This window comes from Elephantulus edwardii, unplaced genomic scaffold (assembly GCF_000299155.1).
Source record: "Elephantulus edwardii isolate Elephantulus edwardi_28Jun2011 unplaced genomic scaffold, EleEdw1.0 scaffold00045, whole genome shotgun sequence".
NCBI classification, from domain to species: Eukaryota; Metazoa; Chordata; class Mammalia; order Macroscelidea; family Macroscelididae; genus Elephantulus; species Elephantulus edwardii.
This window is the reverse complement of record NW_006399795.1, coordinates 9,729,324-9,744,527: the sequence shown is the minus strand read 5'-3', so window position 1 is coordinate 9,744,527 and position 15,204 is coordinate 9,729,324. Positions and strand designations below refer to the sequence as shown.

The window sequence follows — 15,204 nt, the reverse complement described above, 5'->3', positions numbered from 1 at the left end:
AAGATGGTAGGACTCTGATGATGGTAGGACTCCAATGATGGTAGAACTCTGAAGATGGTAGGACTCTGATGATGGTAGGACTCCAATGATGGTAGTGGTGATCATGACAGTTGCAATGACAGTAATGACAGTGGTGGTGGTGATGGTGGTGGTGGTGATAATGGTGGTGGTGATGATGATGGTGACAAGAATAGTGGTGACGAAGGTGGTGACTACGTTAGTGATAGTGATGTCGTGGTTGTGACGAACATTGCAATGAGGACAATAATAACAGTGGTAATGATGGTGATGTTGAAGACAAAAATGCCAAAAAGGAGACAGAATCTCAAGGTTAGAGATGAGAGTCTATGCCAGCCTGACCAGGAAGAGTTAGAGGAGACTCAAGGCAGGAGGCCCAGCTGGCAAGTGAAATAAGGGACCCAATAAGCGGGACAGAAAACTGAGCCTGAGGACAAAAGGAGCACCTCTCAACAGCCAGGGTAGAAAGGAATCAAATCTTGTCCATCTCCTTTCTCAGATGACGTGAACCAGGCCTGGAAATGAAAGGCACTTATCCAAGGTCACCAGGGAACATCAGAACACAGGCTCATAGACCCATCTCTTAGCTACGAAATGAGGTCAAGTAGGGGGACCCTTTCCCAAAAAGGCCCAGTGCCATCACATTGATGAGCCCAAGGGAAAGATCCCACTAGGATTTGTGGAACTCTTGTCAACTCACAAAAGGTTCCCAGTCTGAAAGGAGGGCAGGCGTGCTGCCGGCACAAGGCCTGGTTGGCCCTTCTAGGGAGAGCTGAGCTTCCCTGGAGGGCTCTGGAAGGTCAGCCTGGAGAAGGCGGGACAGCCTGAACACACAGCCTTTCCAGACAGCTTCAGGGGAAGCTTCAGAGGCGTTCAGACCACCCTAGCTCAACAGCCAGGCCGTGGTTACTTACTCCACGAGCTGGCCACCCTCTGCTCTATCACGGGTCAGTGTGAGAAGCTGGTTGTCAATCCTCCTGCCAGCTACAGAGAGGACTTGAGCTGTCCAGGGTGCCAGGTGGTCAGCAGCAGTATGACCCCAAGTCTGGAGTCTGGAGGTCCGGGTACTGGCAATGTCAAAATTGCTGGCTCCCCAGGTCCAGCCCAGCCAACAGCTCTTTCATGCCTGCCCCCTCAGCCTTCTTTCTGCTCCAAGCCTCCCATTCTTCTACTAGCTAGTCACATCCCCTCTGTCACTGACGAGGGCTGGAAACCTCAAGCAGACTTGGCAGTCGACTTGGACCAGGAACCTCTGGAGAGGTGGCTGGATGGGAGAGAGCTCAAGGGGGACCCCTCTGCTCCCCTCCACCTCTCCCTGGACTGAAGAAACAGCAGCGCCTGCTGTTTCTGCAGCTACCTGCGTGAGCCAACAGCACCACCATCAGCTTCTAGTGCAGAAGTCCTTCCTGCAGCTCCACCAAAGACCCACATGCTCTGAGCAGGGACTGAGATGAAGCACAACGTCTCTCCTTCTACAAACTACAGACATGACAGAGGGAATCATTTGGAATACGTCTGCAGTACCACGTAGGAGAAGTTATGAGGGGACACTGAGGCTGGTGGCCACAGTGATCAGAGTTCTTTCACCTGATATCATCAGGATCTTCTCATGCCTGGCTGTATCTCTGCACACAGACCAGGCAGGCAGACAGACACTCCCACCCTGTGGAGCTGCCACTCCAGAGAACAATGAAGACCAAAGCGAGAAGCTCAGACTGAACTCAGCCAGGCGCTGTGATCGCCCTCCATCCTCAGTACCGAGTCCCTGGCAGATGCCCACTTTTTCCCTACTGAAGAGGTCATTGAGACTCAGAGATACGTGCCAGGGACACTGCAGGAGGCATCTTGCACTGGTAAAGTCAGGCTCAGGAAGGGCAGAGGGTACACCTTCACAGGGTTTCTCAACCAGATGGGTGCCGCTCACCACAGTGTCTGTGTTGGCAGTTGCCACGTGGAAAGAAGGAAAAGATGAGAATTGTCCCCTGCCTTGGTCTTCAGATTATCCCCTTGCATTGTTCCTGAAGATTCCGCAAAGGGATCCTCCAAAAGGATCAAAGATCTCTTTTCCCTGTCAGAAATGAGTTTGTCTCATATAGACCTTTCCAGAGAATCTTGATCAGGTTGCGTTCAAGATTGGTTAAGCCCTATTCATGATGACAGAAGTCCTCCATTCCCTCAGAGACAGGGGAATAGGAAGTGGCACTTAGCACAATGCCAGGCTGTTAGGGTCTCCTAGAGAGATGAGAGAGAGAAACAGATAGATATAGATGATAGAGAGAGAGATGAGAGATGATAGATAGATAGATAGATAGATAGATAGATAGATAGATAATAGACAGATGATAGATGATAGATAGATAGATAGAGATAATAGACATATGATAGATAGATGATAGATAGATAGATAGATAGATAGATAGATAGATAGATAGATAGATAGATAGATAGATAGATAGATATGATGGATGGATAGATAGATAGATAGATAGATAGATAGATAGATAGATAGATAGATAGATAGATAGATGATAGATAGATAGATGCTAGATATAGAAGATAGATAGACAGACAGAAAGATAGCCTACTTCAAGAGATTGGCTGACAAGATTATGGGGACTGAAAAGTTTATCTTCTACGGTAGAGACCCGGGTTCACATCCTAGTGAATGTGTCTCGTGCACAGACACCATATGCATGTCAGTGGAGGCTTTTGTGTTGCTGTGATACTAAACAGGTTTCATCTGAGCTTCCAGACTAAACAAAGGCAAGACCTGGAAATCCACTTTAAAAACTAGCAAATGAAAACTCTATGGATCCCATCAGTCTGATCCGAAACCAGAAACAGGGATGTCACAGGAAAAGACAGCATCTGGTTCTGTTGTTCGTGGGGTCACTATGTGTTGGGGGCCAATGCCATGGCAGTTAACAACAGTAGTAACCCATAACCTTAGCCTAACCCACCCCCCAGATTAGAAGCATCTGGGGGGGCAGGTCCCTAAACCATGCACCAAGTGCAGCCAGCAGAGAACAGCTGAGGGTCAGTGACATCCAAAGCCAAAACCCAACACAATTCGTCAAGTCGCCTCCAACTCATGGCAGCCCTAGAGGACAGAGCTGCTCCATGGAGCTTCCAAGCCGCAATCCTTGTGGAGGTAGATTATCACGTCTCTCTCCTGTGAAGCAGCTGGTGGACTGCAACTGTTGACTCTTTAGTTAGCAGCCAAGCACGTAACCACTGTGTCACCAGGGCTCCAGCTTCAAGGCACCGAGTCTTAATCCCACTGGACAGTGACCACTCTCTGACGCTCAGAATGGGAGACTGGTCTCTTGCTGAGGAAGTCCACAGTCAGGGGTATTTGCCCCTCCTCCCAGCCGTGTCCTCTGAGTCCTGCTCTGCCTGAGGTAACCGGGTTGTGAGCCAGTGGTGGGTGAGGGTCCTGAGAAGCAGACACAGGTGTATCTGTTCGGGGAGAGTCCCTACCCTTCCACTGGGGAGGTTAAAAATCCATGATAAGCAGCAAGGCTTAAGCTCCTCCTGGCAGGTGTCCCATGTTGGAGCAGGGCCAGGCATGAAGGAAACCCCCCCACTATCAGTGAATTGAAGGGATCTGACAGCCACTCTGGAAAGTGGGGAGTTAAACATCTCTGGGAAAGACAGTGTCTGGCACAGATAGAAGGAAATGTTGGGTTGATGTGGCTGCTAAGAGTGGTAACCACCTGGTCCGTCTGTTGCATGGAAAGGTCTCAGGAATTGTCCGGTTCTGATTCCCCACTAGAGCGGGTAGTGGCTCTGCTTCCTGTCTGCTCAGAAACCAAATGGCCTGTCCCCATGTAGTATGGCTGGCTGTGTGAGGAGAGGGCAGAGGAGGGGACACGGGGCCAAGTGACCCAGCCCACGATGCTAGTCAAGAAGATAGCCTCACACACACCCCATGGGGCCCCAAGAATAAGGAGGCTCTGTAAAGAGAAGCCAGGTCCATTTCCATGGATGACCCCTTTCCCCGGGAGAGGGCGCCCGATCCACAGGGAGGCAGGATTCCAGCTTTCTCTCTCGCTGAACCAGCTCCTCTGACTGCAGGACTGAGGGGCTCTCTCCTCCCACGGGTGTGGCACATCCATCTTCCCTCCACACCTGAAGCCCAGCATCACTCAGGCTCACTGGTCCATCACAGAGAATTACAAGCCCGAGCCTCAGAAATCTCAGCAGCCATTTGTGCCCAGGAGAGCTCAAGGTCCCCTTGTCCGTGATGTTTGTCCCTCCTTTCAATCCCACATCTTTCTGCTCCTCCACTCCCAGGAATGGAGCGAGGCTCTGGCCAATCCAGTCAAAGTAAGAAGGTGCCAAGGGACAAAGGAGGTCCTGGGGGTGCAAAGAGTTGACACACTCACTGCAAACCAAAATGGGGGAGGGGGGTAAACCTAGTCAGAGGCTTCCTAAAGAAATTAAAGCACTTCTTCCAAAAATTCAGCCACTGGAAACCCTCTGAAGCTCTATTTCAACACGCATGGAGTTGCCAGGAATTGGAGTCAACAAATGGTAATAGGCTCCCAAGGAAAGAGAGAGCCATTGTAACTGTCCCTACACTGGTCTCTTGGTCCCCACACGAGGCTGGAGTGTCACCAAGCACGGGGTTCCTTCCCCTCTGAAGGGCATTCACCCTGACAGAAATAGCCCCATAATCACAACACTCCCCTAATCAGCTTCGTATCCCTCAGTGCCTATTTCAAGTCCAACATGTCCTTTGCTTCCTGTCCTTCGACTCCTTCCGACATTTTTGAAGCAATGTCTGAGCATACTTCTGGGACCCGCAGCATGCTTCTCCAAAGCTTTCTTTCAGTTTGTACAAATCCTCTAAGGTGTTGGAGGCATGTGGCAGCCTGAAGCTGTGCACTTCGGGGTGTGTTTTGAAGTCTGGTCGTATTAAGTCGCCCCTCCCCTGAGGATCTGTTCGTTCCCTCCATCCAACCCGCTTAAGAGAGAATCTCTAACGTTCTTTACCTCCTTCCTCGGGCAGCGGGGAGCGGAGGAGAGCTCAGGAGACGATGCAATATTGATAAAGCCCATTGTTGCTGGAAGTTCAGAGGGAAGCATGTAGAGCCACTCATCCAGGCGCTGCTTCTTGGTGAAAACAGTGCTGGCAAGGCCCGCCCACACTCTGCCTGAAAGCTTGGCCCAGGGGGAGCCAGGCTCCTCTTTGAGCCAGTATTTGCCCCTTTTGACTTTTATCTCCTGGGCTGCAGCACGCCTGGGGCCAGAGGGCTAAGTCTGGCTCCGTGCCTTCCAAGCATCAGGACAGAAAACAAGCTAAAACTTCACAGATAATCTGTTCGCTTTCAAAAGTAGGAGTAGATGACTCTCCCAATGCCCACCCCCATTTCCAGCCCATTGAAGCCCTCATGGAACCAAAGATTCAAAGCCCCCTCTGCTCTCATCTCACCAGTGAGACAGGGCTGGGGAGAGGGAGGGTTGAAGGCACCCCAGGGCAGTGACAGCCCTCAGGCCAGCTCTGTTGAAGCCCAGCTCAGCTAGGTCCTAAACCCCTGACCTGGCATCATCCTCCGGCTTCATCCCTCCCTCACTTCTTGTCTATCCTAGGAAGCGCCTTGGGGCCTCCTTTCTGCCCCTGTACTAGTCCCAACTCACATCATCCCTTGGAGTGTCAGACTAGAACCATGCCCCATTGCATCTTCCACAGTTTGGGAAGTGGACTGCCACACCTTCCGCCCAAAGTATTTCTGGGTGTACATGAACCTCCAACTTTTTGGTTATCCACCAAGCATATGAACCATTTGCGCTACCCACCAAGACATGAGGAGGGGACAGGAGTTATGGAAACCAGTTTATCACCCAAACTAATGTCTTCACTTTAAAGGATCTCCCTTTATTGTGAACACATCCTTTCTAAACTCAAAGGTGCAATGTTCTACCTTTTATGAGACACAGGAGGCTCTGGGGCTTAGCAGGCTATGTGTTGGGTTGCTAACCAAAAGGTCACAGGTTCAAATCCACCAGTCACTTAAAGAGGGGAAAATGAGGCTGTTTGCTCCCATTAAGATTTCTAGTGTTGGGAACTCAATGAAAGGATACCAGAAGTCAGAATCAACTTATCCACCATGCACTGGGGTTTCAGTGGCAGTGGCAGGTCAGGTTCGGAGGGAAATTTATTTTAAGCAGGTGAGCACTGTCCTCTCATGTGATTTACTGCCTCCAAAAACACGTGGAAGGTCAGCTATGGGGTGGTTTTGACTCAACAGTACATAATCACAACAACATAACTTACTTAGCAATTCAAATGTTGACAATTTTAACTTGCATATCTGATTGTATTATCATTATTTTCTTTTATTAGCTCATAAAACTCAAGTGTTACTAGTTCAAAGGTTGATACTTCTCACTCCAAGAAATGACCCACCAAGGAGCCTTCTCTGCCATTTGCCTTGTTAACATGCTTAATCGTTGGTAAATCAAACACAGAGCAGTCGAGCAGGGACAAGGACTGTGCCCACTGATGCCGTCTGGCACGGCAACCCAGCCTGGTGACTAGAAAGCTGAGGAAGCTACTGATTATAATTCCTAGGAGCCAAGCCTGACTTGGAACATTAAAAATGAAATTAGAAGAGCTGCCTTCAGAGGCAGGAGGGAGTCTAAGCCACCATTATGCTTTATTAAGTCTTAGCCACTAATGTGCCCGGTCCAGCACTGTGATGGGAGGGGCTAGACTCGGTAGCTGGGCCCTGGCACCCCCAGCAGGATATGTGTTAGGGCTCCAAAGGATGCCTGCGAGCGCCGCCCACCCCAGGCCACAGCACTGGCAGAGATGCCGGAAAAGGGCTGCCTCCAAGGTGCCTTCCTGCACTACTGGGGACTCCCGCAGAGGCTCCCCTCTCCGCCCCATCCTGGGCAGGCGATGGGGGTAGATATGCCATCTGCAAGTTCATTTGATTGCTACCGGAATCCAATTTTCCTCCTGACATGAAGGAAATAGCAGAGAATAATGAGCAGGGTGAGCAGGCGACTTGGAGTGATATGAGCTCGGTGTCATTACTGGGGACAACTTCATTAACCAGCCGGTGGAGAATAAAAGCCTCACTCGCTCGCTCCTTCCAGCACTGCACCTTGGAGTCTCCAGCATCACAGGGAGACTCATTTCTCCCAGGCTGGTTCGCTGACCTCTCCCAGGTGGGTCTCCCAGGTGGTGCCTATGTGGGTGTGGCTTTAACCGGAGGAAAGTGAAGAGCGACCCCCTCCATGTCTCCGGACAGGCCTGTTACCCTGGGATCTTTGTCGTGCAACTGAGTCCAGCAGCTGCGCCCAATTGGACGTTCGGATCCCAAAGCTCCACTTTAGGAAGTGTTTCACCACTAAACTACCCTTCAACTGAGACTCAGAGCTGGGCTCCACCAGCCTCCTGTAAACAACTCAGAAAGCCCAGGCCAGAGTCAAAGTTCTTGTAGAAATATTCTGAGTGGAAGTCCAGGACTGGCTCTCTCCTCCTGGCCCTTGCCTCATTCAACACCACCTCAATCTGAACTGTTGTCACTCAGGATGATAGGAGACGACAGGGTCAGGTCCAGCCAAACCTGGATCTTCTAAATCTCAGTCCTTCCCTCTTTTCACCACACTGTCAGCATCCTCCTAAGGTGAAACCTTAATAATTAGTATATCGCTGTAAAATCAAACTCATTTGCTCTCAGCATCCTATCATTGGGATAATTATTATAAAATGTTCATGCACACAGAGACATACACACATCAAGTGTCCACTGGTCACACTGTCTCTCCAGTATGGTCCTGGAAAATGCACTTGGCCTCTCTGGGCCTTCCTTTCTTCATCTGTGGAATAAGTCTCGTGGAGGGGCCTGACCTCAGGGTCTACCATCTGCCTCAGCGAGCTCTCAGACTAGTACAAAGACCCCACACAGCTGAGACATGCTTTCTGTTTGTTTGGGGGTTTTTAAAGAAATAAAATTTTTATTTTAGACTGGTTTACTTACAAAGTTCATATACATTGTTTTTCACACCATATCTTTCCCGTTTCCTTTACCCATCCCTCCCTCCCCCTATCAAATTGTGTGACCTTATGATTAACCACACCCCCGACTCCCCCCCCCACCATCCTCGGTCCTCTGCTTCCACCCTCCCCCACTTGGGTCCTCATACACATTCTACAGTAATGGTCTTACACAGTATTTGAGACACGCTTTCTAAAAACCCATAGCACAAGAATGCAGATGGTGTTCTGAACGCAGGGGGACCCCAACAGCATTTATAGGTCTGCTCTGCAGATGTATACTCAATCAGAGCAAAGGGATAGCCTCACCATGAGCATAGATTAGCAAGTCAAGTCACCTGTCTCCGGGTGGCAGAAGACAGCCAGGGAGGAAGGGGACAGCCACTTGTACACCAGGGGCTGAGTCTCACTCCAGCATTGTTTCATTCATCTTCCAAGTGGCATCTACTTCCCAAACAACATGCCTCTGGAAATTCTATGAACGTTGATAGATGTCAATAGCTTCAGGCCTTTTTTGTTCATAGGTTTGCTATGAGTCGTGCTCGACTCGAAGAGGACCAACATCCTCATCAATCTCCCCTAGATGCAGGAACTCAAATGCACATAATATGGAGCAGAGAAGTTGAGTTCAGTGGGCGGTCCATGAAGACAGCTCATAGCCAACCAACTAATAAGAGGCAGAGCATAAATTTGAACCCCCGCTGCCAGTTGAGCTAAGAGTAATGAGAGGCGGCCAGAGGAGGAGGAAAAGAGGGACTTGAGTGTTAGGAGAAGTCCAAGGCATGGTGCCAGCAGAGCCATGCATTGTGAAGGACCCAGGGCAAGAGTCTCCTTTGTCTCTCCTGGTCTCCCGTATCTCCCTACCAGCCAACCAGCTGACCATACGTTGGCTCCAAGTCACATGTGCTAGAGTACAACACAGGACTTTCGACATAGGACTTTCAGAAGCTGATTTGTCATTAGATTGCTAGGCTTCAAATCATCAACCTTTCAGTTAGCAGCCAAGTGTGTACAACCACTATACCATCAACTTGTTGCTGCTGCTGCTGCTGCTGTTGTTGTTGTTGTTGTTGTTTACCATCAAGTCTCAACCAAACCATAGCTGACTCTCCAGCACGCTTTCAGAGGCAGTTACCCACACAGCAGGCAATTGCCCATCTTCCTCTTGTGGAGCACCTGGTGGGTTTGAACCGTGTACCTTTGGGATTTCAGTACAGTTTCTTACCACCAGGCCACCAGTTTGCAGTCACTGTTTGCACCACTCTGTTGTTGTTAAGTGCCGTCGAGTCGCAGGCGACTCATAGCGACCCTATGAAGGAGAGTCCTCAACGTTTGGATGTCTCTCATCCTTTCTCCAGGTTCATAGGGTTTCCGGAGACAAGCTATTAATGAAGATGAATGTCACTCCTCCTTCCAAGCTTGTTTTAATGGGGGAGCTCCACCCTACTCTCTGTCCGCATTGGATAACCAGCCATTAACGCGTTTATACATCAGTGTCACAGTGTTCAGCCTCACAGCAACCACAAGTGACCGCTGTACCGCAAGTGGGCACCCCAGGCCTATATGACCTAGAGGAATGTCTGAACAAAGGCAATGAAAGACAGGCCTGAGGGCTGCAGATTAAAAGTCACCCACCTTCGGCTTGGTAGCATCATCTTCTGTCTGCTGGGCCAGCTGATCTCTCTCTCTATGTTGATGTTATTGTTGTTAAGCGCCGTCAAGTCACAGGCAACTCATAGCGACCCTATGAAGGGGAGTCCTCAATGCTTGGGTTGCACCACTCAGGTGGTAATAATGTTGACCTCACCCCAGTTTTGCCCCATTCATCTTCTTACACCCCTCAGAGTCAGAGATTCAAGATAAATAAAATACAAGACTGAGAGGTTGAGTCTAGCAGATAGACCACACCCAAATGAGCAGAGTAACATAGGTTTGAATGCAAGCCCTCAGGCTGTACAGACCACAGTGGGGACCCCCACTGGGAAGGAGTAAAATGTAGAGGGGTTATTTAGCAGGAAAGAAGAGAAACTATTGTTGCTATTGTTGTTGTTTTTAACTGAGATTTTAATTACAGGTTATCAAGAATTTGGATTTTCATTTATTCATTGTTGCACATTTTCCTCATTGCCTACCCCTCCCCCAGTTAGTTCACTTTTCTCTTTGAAAAGGAAAAAAAAGTTATATCATTGTTATACAACTCCCCTACCATCAGTCCACTACACTTTGTTGTTGTTGTTGTTGTTGTTGTTATGCGCTGTCTAGTTGCTTGCTACTCATAGCAACCCTATGTACAACAGCCCTAAACTCTGCTCTGTCCTGTGCCAATCACACTGTCTCTGACACTCACATTCTGATTATCCCAGTCATTGAATCAACCCAGTCATTGAATCAATCCGCCTCATAGAGGGCCTTCCCCTCCTGCGCTGTCCCTCCACCTTCCCAAGCATGATGTCCTTCTCCAAGGACTGGTCTCTCCTCACAACATGTCCAAAATATGTAAGTATGTTAGACGGAGCCTCAGAATCCTTGCCTCCAAGGAGCCACCTGTTTTAACCCTTTCCAGGATGAATCTGTTTGTTTTCCTAGCAATACTCTTCTCCAACACCACAGCTCAAAGGCATCAACTCTCCTTCTATCCTCCTTAGTCATTGTCCAACTCTCCAATGCATAACAAGTGATTGCAAAGAGCATGACCTATATCAGACACACCTTAGTCTCCAGAGAGACACCATTGCTCTTCAGTACTTTGGAGGGGTCTGTAACAGCAGACTTTCGCATGGCAATACATCTTTTAATTTCCTGGCTACTGGTGCCAAATGTGTTGACTGTGGAGCCAAGCAAACTAAAGCTGTGAGCAATCTTAATCTCTTCACCATCCATCCTGACGTTGCCAATTGGTCCAGTGGTGAGAACCTTTGTCTTCTTGACATTGGGCCTCAATCCATATTGGAGGCTGCAGTCCTTGACCCTCTGCACTTTACCCTCTCCACTATACTAAGCAGCTCTTATTCTGGACTCTTGTCATGCAAATAATGCCTAATCCTATATCTCTTTCAAACAGTTCTCACCCTCATCTGTTGTTTTAACATACTAACTGGATGAGCCTGCTGGATTCTGAAGGACATTATAAAGGGCAGTTAGAAGGCTCAGAGGTAAGACTCTAGGGAGAAGTCAGCACCATGGATAGAGAATTGGAGTCTATGCCCATGATCCACAATACAGGACACATTTTGAGCCTGACTTCCAGAGCCCCACAATACGTGGATGTGGGGGTGGGGGGTGGGGGAATCAAGCCACACCAATTTTTTTGCATATGAAAGTTGTGTTTCTACCATACTATTAAGTGTATAATAGTATTATGAAAAGTTTGAAATATTGTCAAACATGAAGGGAACACACATTGTTCAAAAATGGCACTGACAGACTTGTTTGACACAGATTGTCAGAGAGCTACAGTTTGGAGGAAAAATGCATTGATGGTGAAGTGCCATATAGTGAAACTCAATAAACTGAGATGTACATATACCCTTAAGGTGGAGAAGATTATGAGAGTGGATGCACAGGCTGCCAAGGGGCTGGACAAAGTAGAGGCCCTAGAAGTGACCTCTGAGAAACAGATACCATATAGAACCAGGAGCCAGTGTGTGGACATGCACGGAGGGAGGCAGGGGACCAGGGGTCCTTCAGCAATAGCTGCAGCTCAAAGGAGTCAGGTCAAGGAAAAAGACAGTAAAGGTCACAAGATCTAGCTCTAAAAGGCTCTGAGCTCAGCACCCAGATTCTTCTCTGCTCACTGAAGGAGAGACATGGCCAAGAACCCTCAAGAACTCCGTCCCTGCATCCCTCCTGTTCTCCCTGGACATACGATGGGCACCTTATCCTTACATGAGCCTCAAACCCTCCATCTGTGCCACAGGTACGCCAACACCTGCTTACCACCCAGGAAGGATACTAAGAGAACAAGATGAAATGACTAACGTGCATGAAAACAAAGTCCAAACTCAGCACCATCAAGTCGATTCTGACTCACAGCAACCCTATAGGTCAGAGCGGGCTGCTCCTTAGTTTCCAAGACTACAGTCTTTCCAGGAGCAGGCTGTCTCATCTTGCTCTCTGAGCAGCTGGTGAAGCTGAACTGCTGACTTTGTGGTTGGCTCATCAATATTTAACCTATTTCTCCACCAAGGCTCCTAAAACACATGCGGACACTTTGAAAAGCTGGCGACCAAACAAAGTGAAGGCTCTTTCCACTGTGAGCCAGCTCTGACCTACAGTGAGCCCCTGCGGCCAATAGAACTCTGCTCCGGAGGATTTTCAAGGGCTTCCTTTTTAGAAGTAGATCCACAGGACTTACTTCCCCCACCTTCAGCTTCCAAAGGCCTTAGTGGTAAATGTGGTTTAGGAAAAGATCCCCAATGCTCCCATTTCCAAGCCTGGAATGAAGAGCTCTGTGCAGGAGTACAGGGAGCACCTCTTCTTCATAGGTCCAGTCATGGCCACAAGGCTTGTAGTTAACCAGTTCCTCTGACTTAAACCACAGACTGATTTCTTTCTCGGCACTCTTTACTGATTCACTGCCGTGGAAGATGTGCCCGCCATCTTGAATACAGAAGTCCCCACGAATGGTGCCTGGCTTAGAATCTGTGGGGTTGATCTCTCCAAGCATCTCTCGCCTGTCTTCACCACGTGCAGCGCCTCCCAGACCTTGGGCGCAATTCATTCCAAGTTCATGTACTTTCCCAGCACCAGGAAGAATGGGCAATCTTTCAGGTCAATGTAGGGCCGTTTCAAGTGCCCCTCAGTCGCCTGAAGGACATTCATGGCCACAAGGCGGAATCCTTTCTGCCCAAAGCTTTTGATGATGTCTCCCACCAGGCGGCGCTGCACACAGTCTGGCTTGATGATGATGAAGGTGAGCTCACTGTTGGCCTTGGTTGGCCACAGAGCCCAGCACTGGTGGAGGAGCAGGCGCTGGGCACGCTGAGTGCAGGAGGAGAGCAGGCCTTACTTCTGAAGTGTCTCTAAGTGAACTTGAACCATCAACCTTTCAATTAGCTGCTAAGCACCTTCACCATTTGTCATCTCTGGGATCCCCCTAATTCCCATTTTTGTTGTTTTCCTTTACATTCACTCCTCAGTTCACTTACTGTTCCTCAAGGTCCAGCCCTTGAGGGATTCTGACTGAGAGTTAGTGTGTAGGCATCAAGGTCCATCCTCGGTCGAGAACCAGCCCTGGGACGTGGTCCCCCGAGTCGGGAACCCCATGCTGAACGGAGAGTGCGTCTCCACAGCGCCTATGAGCACATCTGTCCCTGGAATTGCTGCAGGGAGACGTACTTCATGAGAGAGTCACTTCCTTCCTTTCTGTACACAAAGATTCATGGCTGGCAGCCGGCTATAAATCCGGTCCCCTTCCTGCTGCTCATTAACCGGCATATGTATTTATGAAAAAAGTCCTCTCTAATTAAAGCTGTCACATTATCACTTTATGCATCTCGCCTGGGCTAAATGCAGCGAGTGCCTTAATTGCTTGTTAAGCTGGCTGAAACTTTCCCCAAAAGCTGGTGAGTTCGGGACAGCCTCTGCCCTCTACCCTCTGACTTGGGTTAACCCAACCCTCTGGGGCAGCCTCTCTTCAGCTAAGGGCCCCCGGTCTCTCCTTGCAGTCTGAGAATTGAGTGTCCTGACAACTTCCCACTGCTCCACAGACCCTGGGCCTTGAACTGCCTATGTATTGCCCTACCTGGCTGCGCTATTCTGGAAGTGGGTCCTCTAAGCACAGCAGAGCCCCACTCTTTCCACAGGGTCCCCCGTGGCACCTGGCAGAGTGCCAACACAAAGCTGGGTTGATCAGTCTACTACTCAGCCTGGCTCCTTGAAGAAGTGGAATGCCAATTCTTTTCATCCAACCATTTCTGTCCTTAAAATCTTCTTCCTGGAAGACACCCCGCCCCATATGCTTCATCCCTAGAGCTGGCCTCAGAGTCCCTCTGTTAATTCCCACAGCCCCCGACATTCCCCTGAGCTCACAGCTCTGCACCTAAGGTGCCATCTGCCTATATGTACCTTTTACCTGCCAAGACTGTGAGCAACTTGGAAATAGGATTGTTTTACTGTCACCTCAAACATAGAGAGCATTTTAGGGGCCTCAGAAATGGCTTCCAAGTGGTACTAGTCAAAACAAAATATTCCTTTCCAAATGTCCAAACCAGATTGCTGGAAGAACTCAAACGCATTGCTCCACCTTCAACCCTTGCAACTGGACCTTCCAAGAGTTAGTTCACTGATTATCTGATCCAGATGCCTCAAGGATCTCCCTGAAACACTGTCCAAATTCAATCTAGACTCTCACATTGGGACTTAAAGCCAATAATAGAAGCCAGCAATGAGCTGGATTATTGCTCCAAATTCTCTTCTGTGCCCTCAGACTAGGACTGTTTTCTGTTCATTGGGTCACACCAGGTGGGTCCTAATTCTAATCACTTCTGAGTTCTAAAAAGAGCAGATTAGACACAGAGACAGGTGCCAAGGAGCACCAAGGAATGAATGCCAAAGTCTGCTGGCAGACACTACACACTAGGAGGCTTGCAGTGGGCTTTCAGAACTGTGAGAATAGAAGCTTCTGCTCTTTCAAGCCACCCACGTATGGTATTTCTATTACAGCAGCACTAAGTTGCTCCCATCTCCCAAGCCAAAGACTGAGAGGGTGAGGATGGTATCCCTCAAAGCTTGTGAAACAGCACGTCCTCGCTACACCTATCCAGCCCTAGTTCCTGCAGGTGCTAGGGACCCAGTTCAACTTCTCCCTCCACTACAAAGGGACACTGGGGTCAGATGGCACCACCCCATCCAGACGCCTTCACTGAACCCCACCACAAACATACAGTAAAAAAAAGCAGGACACCCAGATGTTTCCCACAGAGAAGTCCCTGACCAGAGACAGACTTCCTGCACTTTCTGACAAATCCAGAGACCCAGGGGGACAATCTTTAGCCATATACCTCCTCTAATCTATGGACTAGGCAAAGAAGTTTCCCTACCTTTTGGGCATCAGATAACTTCATCATCTTCTCATGCGAGGGTACCTGATCCCAATGACACTCCACAATCAGTCTAACCATCATCCCTGGATTTGCATCCATTTCTCCCCAGAAAAAAAATTGTGTGCTCTACAG

The 15,204-nt window shown here is 49.1% G+C and overlaps 1 pseudogene; it reads right to left on the bottom strand.

The window, feature by feature from the left end:
- LOC102871734 overlaps positions 1-13,465 on the bottom strand; it is a 21,851-nt pseudogene extending 8,386 nt beyond the window's left edge.
- Between the last annotated feature and the right edge of the window lie 1,739 nt (positions 13,466-15,204).